Below are 14,571 nucleotides of genomic sequence, written 5' to 3'. Positions count from 1 at the left end.
GAAACATTACCTAAGTTGAAAAGGTCCGTGACTATATATTAGTCTATATAATAGTTTATATAATTATTATATAGTCTGTATAGTAGACTATATAGTAGTCTAATAGTAGTTTTCTCTCTCTCTCTATCCCTCTCTTTCTCTCTCTATATATAGAGAGAGTATTAATCAGTCTTCCCAGAGTTGAGGGAAATACCATATACTAATATTTTAGGATTAACCAAAGATATACTTAAAACATACTAATATCTTTGCAATAATTTCAATATTAAATTAGAATAACTGAATATAAATAAATATTCAACTACATAAATAAAATAAAAAATAATTTATGAAAAGCAAGATCATGGAATATAAAATAATAAAAACAGCAATTAATGTACAAGAGGGGAAATAGAGTATATCAGCAAATCAAAAATATGCTATTTTTTTCATATTTCCTTTATTTCTTTTTCAATATAGTAAAATCATATTTTAAAAACTGAAGAGAGATCCCAAAATTGAGAATTTCTTCACAGTCCTGCAGCTGCATATGGAGGTTCTATGCTTGTCACCATGCCACAGAAAACATATATTGAGTTTCACTGGAAGTGCTATGGCTATCATTTGGATTACCAAGAGGAAAAGAAAGGAGGAGTGTGAAGTGGTTCATGAATATTCAAATAAGGCAAATAAGACAATTAGTCTAAAACCTAAGTTCTACCATAAATAATGTTGTGTTAAAAAATACAAATAAAAAAGATTATTAAGTTGCATGAAAAGAGAAACACCAAATGAAAGAATGATTAAAAGACTCCACATGGAGTAATACCTGCATATCTACTGGACAGGGAGGAACAGTCCTGAGCTAAAGTACTTTCCAAAATGATCAAACAAAAATGAAAAGAGAAAGTGAGAAAATGAAAGGACCTTTTGCCCAAAGTTTGTGCTCAGGAAGAAAAAATATATATTAAAAGTTATTCAAACAAGAAAGAGAAAGAAGGAAGTATGGAAGAAAATGGCTGCTTTATAAAGTCTATTTTGTTAGAGATGGCTTTATCCGAAAACCACCTAAATATGAAAGATCAGTTAAATGGGGAGAAGTCATGAACAGACATTTCTCCACAGAAGACATGCAAATGGCCAAATGAGATACCACCTTACACCAGTTAGAATGGCAAAAATTAACAAAACGGGAAAAAACAAATGTTGGTGAAGATGTGGAGAAAGGGGACCCCCCTACACTGCTGTTGGGAATGCAAGCTGATGCAGCCACTCTGGAAAACAGTATAGAAGTTCCTCAAAAAATTGAAAATAGATCTACCCTACAATCCAGCAGTTGCACTACTGGATATTTACCCCAAAGATACAAATTAGGTGATCTGAAGGGACACTTGCACCCTAATGTTTATGGTGGTAATGTCCACAATAGCCAAACTATGGAAAGAGCCCAGATGTCCATTGACAGATGAAGTGATAAAGAAGATGCTGCCATCAACAATGAAATCTTGACATTTGCAATGATGCAAATCAACTAGAGGTTATTATGCTAAGCAAAATAAGTCAATAGGAGAAGGAATTATCATATGATCTCACTGATATGTGGAATTTAAAAAAAACAAGGCAGAGGATCATAGGGGAAGAGAGGAAAAAATGAAATAAGATGAAACCAGAGAGGGAGACAAACCATAAGAGACTCTTAATCTTGGGAAAAACTGAAGTTTGCTTGGAAGGGGAGGTGTTTGGGGGTGGGGTGCTTGTGTGATGGACTTTGGATATGGTATGTTTTGTGGTGGCACTGAGTGTTATGTAAGACTGATGAGTCATAGACCTATATCCCTGAAACAATAATACATTATATGTTAATTTTTAAAAAATCATACTTACCTGGCATGGTTGTTCTTAAACTAAGTAGTTTGATACATATGAAGCACTTAAAATAATGCTTGGGAGTAAGTGTGTATCAAGTCAATGCAGAGCCTTTCTGAAAATTTAGGAATAAAAAAAATTGGGGGGAAAAATAAGTTAGGCCAAGGGACTTACCTTTCAAAAAGTCCCCTGAAATATATTCTGAATTGCAGGCCACTTTTGCCTGCCCCAATACTTGGCATAAAAAATCGCTCAGAACACACTTGGGTGGCTTGGCTTGTTGAGTGTCTACCTTCGGCTTTGATCATATTTCCATGGTCCTGAGATCCAGTCCCGCATCTGGCTATCTGATCAGTGAGGAGACTGCTTCTCCCTCTGCCTGTCACTCCCCCTACTTGTGCTCTGTGTCTTTGAAAAATAAATAAATAAAATCTTAAAAAAACAAATTAAAAAAAAAAAAAAAAAGAATCCCTCATCCCTGTTGGGGTCAATTTCACATTAAAACCTGTTAAACCCCTAGGGCCTGCCTGGGCCTACTTAGCCATAGTGACTCCATGTTGCCTAGATAGCCATTTTATTGTTTAATAAATGCCTCAACAGTTATTGATATCAGTTCCAGGTAATTGTTGCTAAAACACACACCTAAAACAAAGCCATTTTGTTATTTAATAAACGCCTCAACAGTTACTAGTATCAGTTCCACGTAACCATTACTAAAACACACAGGTAGGAGACATCCAATCAGCCAAAGCCACATATGTAGAGGTCTGTGGTTGCGCCCCATAAAACTAACCTGTAAGACCAAGGTGGGGTCGCTCTCTTCGGAGGTGGCTCTGGCCAGTCAGTCTGACTTCTAATGTTTGGCATAGAATAAAGCTTTACATAACTTTCACTTTGTCTCAGACTTGTTCCCTGGCCTGTCAGTCTAACTTCTAACACTTGGCATAGAGTAAGGCTTTGCATAACTTTCACTTTGTCTCAGTCTCATTCCTTTGATAACGGACCCAACAATCCCCACTATATACAACTTAGGTTGTTATTACCAAAAGTACTGTCACTGAGGTAAATGTAAGTGAGTTGGACCTGGTGACACAAGAAGATAGAGTTATTTGGGGGAAAATGTGCTCAGGTTACCCAAAAATCCAGAAAACAATGGATGCATAAATGCATCCTTGCTGCTTTGACAGAAGCTTCAGATAAGTAGCTCCTTATAGTTACTGAAAACTAAACACCAATCAGGAAAACCACCATCTGTGATGGTTCTGAATACTACCAAGAGGCCTTACATATTGGCAGTCATCAAAAGAACTACTTATTCTACTATAAAAAATAAATAAGTAAGTAAATAAATAAATAAAACTAAATACTAAGCAAAGTAACTGTGAAATCAAGGAAAAAAAGATGAACTTTTTTAAAAGAATAAATTAATGCTTTGTGCAAATATACCCTACTGTATGTGTTCTGAAAAATTTCAGGAAAATGAAAGTAGACCAAACAACAGAGAAACTGAATAAAGCAAATACCTAAGAATTTTTGTTAAAAATACGAGACTACTCTTAAATACATTTTTGATATATTTTTTTTCAAAAATGGGTTCTTTCATAGTTTTAAATCAAGCACTACATGTGGTGCATAAACATTAAATCTTGGAACATTGAAAAAAATAAAATTTAATTTAAAAATGTTTTTAAAAAGCATATGCTTCAAATCATTTTAATTTTCTATATTGGAAGAATATTTTCAATTTTTTAAAAAGATTTTACTTATTTATTTGACAAAGATCACAAGTAGGCAGAGAGGCAAGCAGAGAGAGAGGAGGAAGCAGGATCCCTGATGAGCAGAGAGCCCAAAGTGGGGCTTGATTCCAGGACACTGGGATCTTGACCTGAGCTGAAGGCAGAGGTTTTTACCCACTGAGATACCCAGAGACCCCTTAAGAACTATTTTAGTATTGTTAAAAAAACTTTATTCTTAGTTTACAGTTTATTATCCCTACACATTTTCTAAAAGTTTTCATCAAATACATACTTAGAATATTAACGGCTATATCTTTGTATATTTTCTTTCTTGATCTAATGAGATAGAGGATCATACTATATAATACTAATATTGTTGACACCCTAGTTTGCACTATGCTTGTCTATGTTATAACATTTCTTTTCTTTTACTACAATATTTATTATACTGAGGCTTAGTTTAAGATCTTGGAATTCATAATTTAAGCTTATTCTGAAATTAACTCTTTTAAAAGCAATCATGGCAAAATTTTATTGTTAGGGTAGGTTTATATAAAGCATTGGAAAAAGGTGCCTGGGTTGCTCAGTGAGTTAAAGCCTCTGCCTTCAGCTCAGATCAAGATCCCAGGGTCCTAGGATCAAGCCCCACATCGTTCTCTCTGCTCAGTGGGGATCCTGCTTCCCCCTCTCTCTGTGCCTGCCTCTCTGCCTACTTTTGATCTTTGTCTTTCAAATAAATAAATAAAGTCTATAAAAATAGCATTTAATTTAGTGTGAATAAGAGGACATCCATAATTACTGTTATTATTTATTTAATTACTGTTATTATTTTATATATACTTAATTTGTTCATTAACTTTGGATGTTTAGCTTAAGATGGTGGATTGAGCATACACTTTCTCTAAAAGCCTTTATAGTGATGAAATATGAAAAATCAAAAAATTGGTAACAGAACTTCTAACACTAAGAATAATAACATCAGTAGACTAGAAACAGACAGTGGAGACATTGAGGTACTGGGAAATAACTGTTTTAAAACACTGCCTTAAAATTTATATATAATATATATAGATTCTAGTAGTTCTGTTTCATTGGGGAAACCTGAATGACACACAATATTTACAGTAATAGTATGGAAAAGTCACTACATGAGCAAATAAATAATGTACAAAAAGCAGTACTAAGAATTCCCAGAAACAGAAAAGAATCTTATTTTTAAAATTAGCATATTGTAATACAGATAAGTGCATTTTTCCACAAGTAATAAGGAGACATTTAAAGACACAAAGCTTGGGCCATTCAGAGGAAAGATATAACTTAATAAATAGAAGCTGTATCTGAAGAAGACCACCCATTTAAATTGCTAGACAAATTCTACCTAGTCATTACAAATATGCTCAAGGAATAATAAGAAACCATTAAAAAATGTGCCTTCAGCAAAGGAAAGAGTTAATAAAACCAAAAGACAACTGACAGAATGGGAGAAGATATTTGCAAATGACATATCAGATAAAGTACTAGTATTCAAAATCTATAAAGAGCTTAGCAAACTCAATACCCAAAGAACAAATAATCCAATCAAGAAATGGCCAGAGGACATGAACAGCATCTCTGCAATGAAGACATCCAGATGGCCAACAGACACATGAAAAAATGCTCCCCATCACTTGGCATCAGGGAAATAAAAATCAAAACCACAATGAGATACCACCTCACACCAGTCAGAATGGCTAAAATTAACAAGTCAGGAAATGACAGATGCTGGCGAGGATGTGGAGAAAGGAGAACGCTCCTACACTGTTGGTGGCAATGCAAGCTGGTGCAACCACTCTGGAAAACAGTATGGAGGTTCCTCAAAAAGTTGAAAATAGAGCTTCCTATGACCCAGCAATTGCACTACTTTGGTATTTACCCTAAAGATACAAAGGTAGTGATCCAAAGGGGCACATACACCCAAATGTTTATAGCATCAGTGTCCACAGCAACCAAACTATGGAAAGAACCTAGATGTCCATCAACAGATGAATGGATAAAGAAGAAGTGATATAGATAGATAGATAGATAGATAGATAATGGAATACTATGCAACCATCAAAAGAAAATAAATCTTGCCATCTGTGATGATGTGAATGGAACTAGAGGGTATTATGCTTAACAAAATAAGTCAATCGGAGAAAGACAACTATCATATGATCTCCCTGATATGAAGAAGTGGCAATGCAATATGGGGGGTTTGGGGGGTAGGGAAAGAATAAATAAAACAAGATGGGATCAGGAGGGAGACAAACCATAAGACACTCTTAATCTCACAAAACTAACTGAGGTTTGCTGGGGAGAGCAGGGGAGGAAGAGGGTGGTGAGGTTATGGACCTTGGGGTGAGTATGTGCTATGGTGAGTGCTGTGAATTGTGTAAATCTGGAGATTCACAGACCTGTACACCTGGGGTTAATAATACATTATATGTTAATAAAAAATAAAAAAATATTTTTAAAACCTTTAAAAATGTGACTTAACAAAAAGACAATACTAATAGAAATTATATTAAAGAAACTTAATATAGATTCAGGAGTTCAAATGTACAATAACCAAAATAAAGAAATATACATATAGGATGTCAACAGCAGATGTGATTGGGCAGAAAAGCTAATGAACTTGAAGAGAGATAAAATGAGATTATCCCTCAAAGCAACAGAATTCACATTCTTCTCTAGTGCACATGGATAATTCTCCAGAACAGATCACATCAGGGTCACAAATCAGGTCTTAACCAGTACCAAAAGACTGGGATCATTCCCTGCATATTTTCAGACCACAATTCTCTGAAACTAGAACACAATCCCAAGAGTACTGGAGTTGGAAAGAACTCAAATATATGGAGGCTAAAGAGTATCCTACTAAAGAATGAATGGGTCAACCAGGAAATTAAAGAATAATTGAAAAAAATTCATGGAAACAAATGATAATAAAAACACAACAGTTCAAAATCTGTGGGACACAGCAAAGGCAGTCCTGAGAGGAAAGTATATAGCAATACAAGCCTTCCTCAAGAAACAAGAAAGTTCTAGAGTACACAACCTAACCCTACACCTAAAGGAGCTGGAAAAAGAACAGCAAAGAAAACCTATACCCAGAAGGAGAAGAGAAATAATAATCAGAGCAGACATCAATGAAATAGAAACAACAAAACCAACAAAACAGTAGAACAAATCAAAGAAACCAGGAGCTGGTTCTTTGAAAGAATTAATAAGATTGATAAATCCCTCGCCAGACTTATCAAAAAGAAAAGAGAAAGGATCCAAATAAATAAAATCATGAATGAAAGAGGAGAGATCACAACCAACACCAAAGAAATACAATTTTAAGAACATATTATGAGCAACTATATGCCAGCAAATTTGACAATCTGGAAGAAATGGATGCATTCCTAGAGATATATAAACTATCAAAACTGAACCAGGAAGAAACAGAAAACCTGAACAGACCCATAACCAGTAAGGAGATTGAAGCAGTCATCAAAAATCCCCCAAAACAGGGGGATAAGATGGCGGGGAAGTAGGAGGATGTGACTTTTCAACTTGTACCCCAATGTGAGCTGATTACCTACCAAAGAACTCCAATCACCCATGAAATCAGCCTGAGATCAGAATTATACACATCTGGATCGCTACAGGGAGAGAAGACACCAGTGGGCAGGTAAAGCGGAGTGGGAATGGCAGACTGATATCAGAAGATAAACAAAAGGGGGAGGGAGCCACCAGAGGCGACCAGTTGGAAAGTAATACCCCAATACGCGCAAGAGTGCCCTGCGTCTGGGGACCAACATTAACTTGGAGACTGGTTGAAAGCACTCCAAAAGAGCAAAGGATCTCGGGGAAATATTGTGGGAATCGGGATGGCTAGGGAAAGGGGCTTAAGCCCCCGGTCCCAGGACAGTCTCCCCTGGCACTGAGGCAGAGAGAGTGCAGCAGAGAAACCAGCTCTTGGTCCCTAAGCCGCCAGCATGCCCGAGAGCCTGTGGGGTCCGTTTCCTGTGAGAGGATGGGAGCCACGCCAGACAGCAGAACGCGGGAGCCCTGCTATAGAGCCTGAGATCCCCCTGAGAGAGGTATAAAGGCCCAGCTGGTGCCCTTTGATACGTGCCATTGTTTCAGAACTTGCAACAAACTCTCCCCCCTGAGAGGTGCGCGAAGGCCCAGCCTGGTGCTCTCGGACCTGCGCCCCATTCTCAGAGCCTGAGACCCCGTGTGTGAACCTCAGCCTCCCCTGAAATTGGTGTGAGCAAGTGGGGCTTTCTTAGACCCAGAAAGACCAGGCACTGCCAGCGCAGGCCAGCGGGAAAATCTCAGTGTGCGATTGCTGCTTGGAACCTCTAGTGGTCTGGAGCTCCCAGACAGCTGCCACTGCCTTGGCTTTGGGTACAAGCAAAAGATCCTGCATCCCCAGGGACCACGACTTGGAACCTGCTCTGCCAGCAGCCAAGGGGGAACTTATTTAGGCTCTGCAGCCAGACTGAGGCTTCTCCTCTCTGAGAGGGAGATCAGGGTGCAGTTTGTTTTCCTCTAAAACTACAAAAACCATCAAAAGCGGTCAAAGTGAGAAATAAAAAGTGAACAAACAAAAAACCGCCAGAGAACTAAAGCCTGGGAAAAAAAGAAAAAAAGTTTCCTCAGAGCACACCCCCTTGAGGGTGGCGGGAGAACTTAAGTCAGGGAACTTCACTGACTGAAAACCCACGTGGCAGGCCCCTATCCCCCCAAAAAAAACGAAGAAAGAAAAAAAAAGAGGGAGAGAAAAATAAAAAAGGAATACAAGAGAACAACCACTACTTCATAGGAAAACTTTTATTTTTCATTCATTCCCACTATTCTGGTTCATTTTTTTATAATATAGGTAATTTTTTAACCTAATAACCACCACAGCGAGCTGTCCAGTACATCAAATTCCAAAATAACCTTCTAACCTGAACTTTTTGATACATACACCTATGTTTTTCTTTCGCATTACTATTTTTTGAATTCCTTCTTTTTTTTTTAAATTTTAGTTTAGTCTAGTTTATTCCTTTTTATTTTTATCTTCTAATATTCATATAGAGTTAAACTTCAAAGTAATCCCCTTTCCCCAATCAATACTACCCCTATAGGCAAACTAATTTTTAATCCCCCTTTATCGTAGGAAAGTTGAGTCCTTTAACAAAGATATCAAGATACATCCAGGAAGAATCAAAACAACCTTCCTCGCAAACACTGAGAATTTATAACCACTCTCCCATCTTTTTCTTCCACAAGAGTTTCTGTGTTTTTGTGTTTCTCCTGATAGTACACAAATCTTACACTTGGGGTTCTTTTTGACGCAGTTCTTCCTTTATTTGCATATATATATTTTTTTCTTGTCATATAATTTTACCAGTCTTTCTATTTGTCTGTTTTTGTTTGTTTCTTCATAAATCTTACCTTGGGGCCCATCTGGGCTGAACCTTCTCTTTCATCTTCCCTTTCTTTCCTCTCTCTCTATCTCTCTTTTTTATTCTTCTTTTTCTTTTTCTTTTCTTTTGTCTCTCTTTTTGGAGGGGAATCCTGATTGCTCAGAAGTGTTCCAGAATGCACCTTGACTGCACCACGGTTAATACATCCAGCTACATCTGTTCAGTCATCTCCCACAAAAATGACTAGGAGGAGGAATGCCCAACAGAAGAAATATACAGAGGATGGACCTTCTGCAATAGAGCTAATGGCTATCAACATAGACAATATGTCGGAAAGAGAATTCAGACTAACAATTATCCAGGCAATAGCTAGGTTAGAGAAAGCCATGGATGACCAAACAGAATTGATTAGGGCTGAACTGAAAGCGACCAGACAGGATGTTCACAATGTTAGGGCGGAGCTTAAAGCTACCAGGAAGGAGGTTCACAATGCTCTCAATGAGTTCCAATCTAATCTAAACTTTCTCAAAGCTAGGGTAACTGAGACAGAAGATGGAATTAGTGATCTGGAGGACAAACAGATAGAGAGAAAGGATCAGGAGGAAGCCTGGAACAAACAGCTTAGAAACCACGAAAACAGAATCAGGGAAATAAATGATGCCATGAAACGTTCCAATGTCAAAATTATTGGAATCCCTGAAGGGAAGGAGAAAGAAAGAAGTCTAGAAGATATAGTGGAACAAGTCCTTTATGAAAATTTCCCCAATCTCGTGAATGGAACCAGCATTCATGTACTAGAGGCCGAACGGTCTCCACCCAAGATTATACACTCCAAAAAAACATCACGACACATGATAGTCAAATTGAGGAATTATAATTGTAGGTATAATCTCTTGAAAGCCGCCAGGGCAAAGAGGCTCCTTACTTACAGAGGGAAGCCCATCAGAATAATGTCAGACCTGTCCACAGAGACCTGGCAAGCCAGAGGAGGCTGGCAAGATATATTCAGGGCACTAAATGAGAAGAACATGCAGCCAAGAATACTTTAACCAGCAAGACTGACATTCAAAATGGATGGAGAGATAAAGAGTTTCCAAGACCGGCAAGGCTTAAAAGACTATGCAACCACCAAGCCGATACTGCAGGAAATTTAAGGGGGGTTCTATAAAAGAGGAAAAATCCCAACAATAGCATTGAACAGAAATATAGAGACAGTCTGAATAGACCTATATCTAGTAACGAGATTGAATCAGTGATCAAAAACCTCCCAAAAAACAAGAGCCCAGGAACTGATGGATTCCCTGGGGAATTCTACCAAACCTTCAAAGAAGAAATAACACCTATTCTCCTGAAGCTGTTTCAAAAAATTGAAGCAGAAGGAAAATTTCCTGACTCTTTCTATGAAGCCAGAATTACCCTGATCCCCAAACAAGGCAAAGACCCTACCAAAAGGGAGAATTTCAGACCAATATCACTGATGAATATGGATGCTAAGATTCTCAACAAGACCCTTGCCAACAGGATCCAACAGCATATTAAAACGATTATGCACCATGATCAGGTGGGATACATCCCTGGGCTACAAGCATGGTTCAACATTCGCAAATCAATCAATGTGATAGAACAAATTAATATGAGAAGAGAGAAGAACCACATGGTCCTCTCAATTGATGCAGAAAAAGCATTTGCCAAAATCCAGCATCCGTTCCTGATTAAAATGCTTCAAAGTATAGGGATGGAGGGGATATTCCTGAACCTCATCAATTCTATCTATGAAAGACCCAGTGCAAATATCATCCTCAATGGGAAAAAGCTTGCAGCCTTCCCTTGAGATCAGGAACAAGACAAGGATGCCCACTCTCACCACTCTTGTTCAACATTATATTAGAAGTCCTAGCAACAGCAATCAGACAACAAAGAGAAATAAAAGGTAAACAAATTGGCAATGAAGAAGTAAAATTCTCTCTATTCGCAGATGACATAATTCTTTATAAGGAAAACCCAAAAGACTCCACCCCCAAACTACTAGAACTCATACATCAATTCAGCAATGTGGCAGGATACGTCAATGTGCAGAAATCAGTGGCTTTCTTGTACACTAACAATGAAAATACAAAAAGGGAAATTAGAGAATCGATTCCATTTACTATAGCACCAAGAACCATAAGATACCTGGGAATAAACCTAACTAAAGAGGTAAAGGATCTGTACTTGAGGAACTACAGAACACTCATGAAAGAAATTGAAGAAGACACAAAAAGATGGAAGACAATTCCATGCTCTTGGATTGGAAGAATAAACATTGTTAAAATGTCTATACTGCCTGGAGCAATCTATACTTTTAATGCCACTCCAATCAAAATTCCATGGGTATTCTTCAAAGAGCTGGATCAAATAATCCAAAAATTTGTATGGAATCAGAAGAGACCCTGAATCGCTAAGGAAATGTTGAAAAACAAAAATGAATCTGTAGGCATCACATTACCTGATTTCAAGCTTTATTACAAAGCTGTGGTCACCAAGACAGCATGGTACTGGCATCAAAACAGACACATATACCAGTGGAACAGAGTAGAGAGCCCAGATATGGACCCTCAACTCTACGGTCAATTAATCTTTGACAAAACAGGAAAAAATATACAGTGGAAAAAAGACAGTCTCTTCAATAAATGGTGCTGGGATAACTGGACAGCTATATGTAGAAGAATGAAACTCGACCATTCTCTTACATCGTACACAAAGATAAACTCAAAATGGATAAAAGACCTCAACATAAGACAGGAATCCATCAGAATCCTAGAGGAGAATATAGGCAGTAATCTCTGATATCAGCCACAGCAACTTCTTTCAAGATATGTCTCCAAAGGCAAAGGAGACAAAAGCAAAAATTAACTTTTGGGACTTCATCAAATCAAAAGCTTCTGCACAGCAAAGGAAAAAGTCAAAAAAACAAAGAGGCAAGCCACGGAATGGGAGAAGATATTTGCAAATAACAGTACAGACAAAAGGTTGATATCCAGGATCTGTAATGAACTCCTCAAACTCAACACACACAAAACAGGTATTCATATAAAAAATGGGCAGAAAATATGAACAGAGACTTCTCCAATGAAGACATACAAATGGCTATAAGACACATGAAAAAATATTCATCATCACTAGGCCTCAGGTAGATTCAAATTAAAACCGCATTGAGATATCAGCTTACACCAGTTAGATAGACCAAAATTAACAAGACATGAGACAACATGTGTTGGAGGGGATGTGGTGAAAGGAAAACCCTCTTACACTGTTGGTGGGACTGCAGGTTGGTGCAGCCTCTTTGGAGAACAATGTGGAGATTCCTCAAGAAATTAAAAATAGAACTTCCCTATGACCCTGCAATTGCACTCTTGGGGTATTTACCCCAAAGATACAGATGTCGTGAAAAGAAGGGCAATCTGTACCCCAATTATTATAGCAGCAATGGCCACAGTTGCTAAACTGTGGAAAGAACCAAGACGCCTTTCAACAGACGAATGGATAAGGAAGATGTGGTCCATATACAGTATGGAGTATTATGCCTCCATCAGAAAAGATGAATACCCAACTTTTGTAGCAACATGGACGGGACTGGAAGAGATTATGCTGAGTGAAATAAGTCAAGCAGAGAGAGTCAAGTATCATATGGTTTCACTTATTTGTGGAGCATAACAAATAGCATGGAGGAGACGGGGTCTTAGAGAGGAGAATGGAGTTGGGGTAAATTGGAAGGGGAGGTGAATCATGAGAGACTATGGACTCTGAAAAACAGTCTGAGGGGTTTGAAGTGGAGGGGGGGAATGGGAGGTTGGGGTACCAGGTGGTGGGTATTATAGAGGGCACGGCTTGCGTGGAGCACTGGGTGTGGTGAAAAAATAATGAATAATGTTTTTCTGAAAATAAATAAATTGGAAATATATATATAAACAAAAAAAATACTATAGAAAAAAAAATAAATGGGTCAGCCAAAAAATCAAAAACAAACATGGGAAAAAAATGAAAAATGAATAATGGTCCAAATATTGGGCATGAAGCAGAAGTGGTTCTAAGAAGGGAATTTATAGTTACACAGGACTACCTCAAGAAGAAAAAAAAAAAAATATATATATATATAATATATATATAATATATATAATATATATAATAATAAAAATATATTATAAAATATATTTATATATATAAATATATATAAATATATATTATATATATATAATATATATATATATATATATATATATATATATATAAAATAAACAACCTAATCTTACAACTCAAGGAACCAGAGGAAAAAAAAAATAAACAAAATTATTAGTGAAAGAGGAAAAATAACAACAAACAACATAGATATAAAAGTGTAGCAGAATATTATAAAAACCTATATGCCAACAAATTGATCAACTGAGAAGAAATGGATAAATTCCTAGAAGCATATAACCTAGAAAAAGTAAATCAGGAATAAATATAAAATATAGTAGACCAACATCAGCAATGAAATTGAATCAACACATTAAAAACAGGGGGGAAGCAAGACTGTGGCAGAGTAGGGGAAATCCTTTCTTCTGGTCCCTTGAATTTAGCTGAATATCTATCAAACCATTCTGAACACACATGAATTCAGCCTTAGATGTAAGAAAATATATCTGGAACTCTACAAGCAGGAAAATGACTGCTTTTTGCAAGGTAAGAGGTGCAGAATCATTACTCTGAGGTGGGAAAATATTGGAAGATAAATGGAGGGGGGAGGGAACCTCCATAAACTGTCTATCAGAAAGTAATATGACACTGGAATGCAAAATCAGAACCCTTAGAAATCTCCTCCAGTGAGATACATACCTTTCTGAAAGTAGCACAGTAGATAATTCTAGATGGGTCATTGTGGTTTCAGGATTTCAGGAGACACAGACAGAACAGGGATGCCTAAACTGATAGAGTGCCCAAGCAGTGGAGTGGGGAACTGGTTATGGTCAGTGATCCCAGAAGGGAATTTTAGCCTGGGCCACCTATACTGAGAGCTGGTAGGGAGACCACTCTTTGCTTGAGCACCCTGAAAGGGACTGAAAACTGTGGGTCATTTACCATCCCCTGGGAGGGATGAAGCACCTGAGCCCATGACTGGGCAACAGCTCTCAGGGTGGCAGTGGCCCCAGAAAGAACAGTAGTCTGGCACACAGGCATGTCCTGGGAGCAGTAGAGCAGAGTGTGTGCTCAAGCCAACAACCACTTGCAGTAGCAAAAACATAAAGGGCAGTGACACTTGTGGGGTCCTGAGACTCCCCTGCTAGAAATGCACTGGGAAAAAAACACAATGAGTTTGCAGAATTTGGTGCACACAGAAGTGGAGACAGTTTGACTTGGAGGGTTTATTGAAAAAAGGAGAATATGATCTTGCAGCTCTGGGCCAGAGATCCCACATGGCCATTTTTGCTCTGACCCTCTAAAGAGGTGTAGAAAGCCACTAGGGAAAAAAAGCCACAGAGATGACCAGCTCACATTGAGTCCTTCCTCCTGACAAGGGGTGGGGAAACCCCGTCCAAGCAAAGACACAT

General features: G+C 37.8%; 1 pseudogene; it reads left to right on the top strand.

The window, feature by feature from the left end:
* Positions 1–552: 552 nt before the first annotated feature.
* LOC122896511 lies at positions 553–3,029 on the top strand (annotated as a pseudogene).
* The last annotated feature ends 11,542 nt before the right edge of the window (positions 3,030–14,571 follow it).

Source organism: Neovison vison, chromosome X, assembly GCF_020171115.1.
Source record: "Neovison vison isolate M4711 chromosome X, ASM_NN_V1, whole genome shotgun sequence".
NCBI classification, from domain to species: Eukaryota; Metazoa; Chordata; class Mammalia; order Carnivora; family Mustelidae; genus Neogale; species Neogale vison.
The sequence above is the reverse complement of the archived record's forward strand: the minus strand, read 5'-3'. Positions and strand labels throughout refer to the sequence as shown.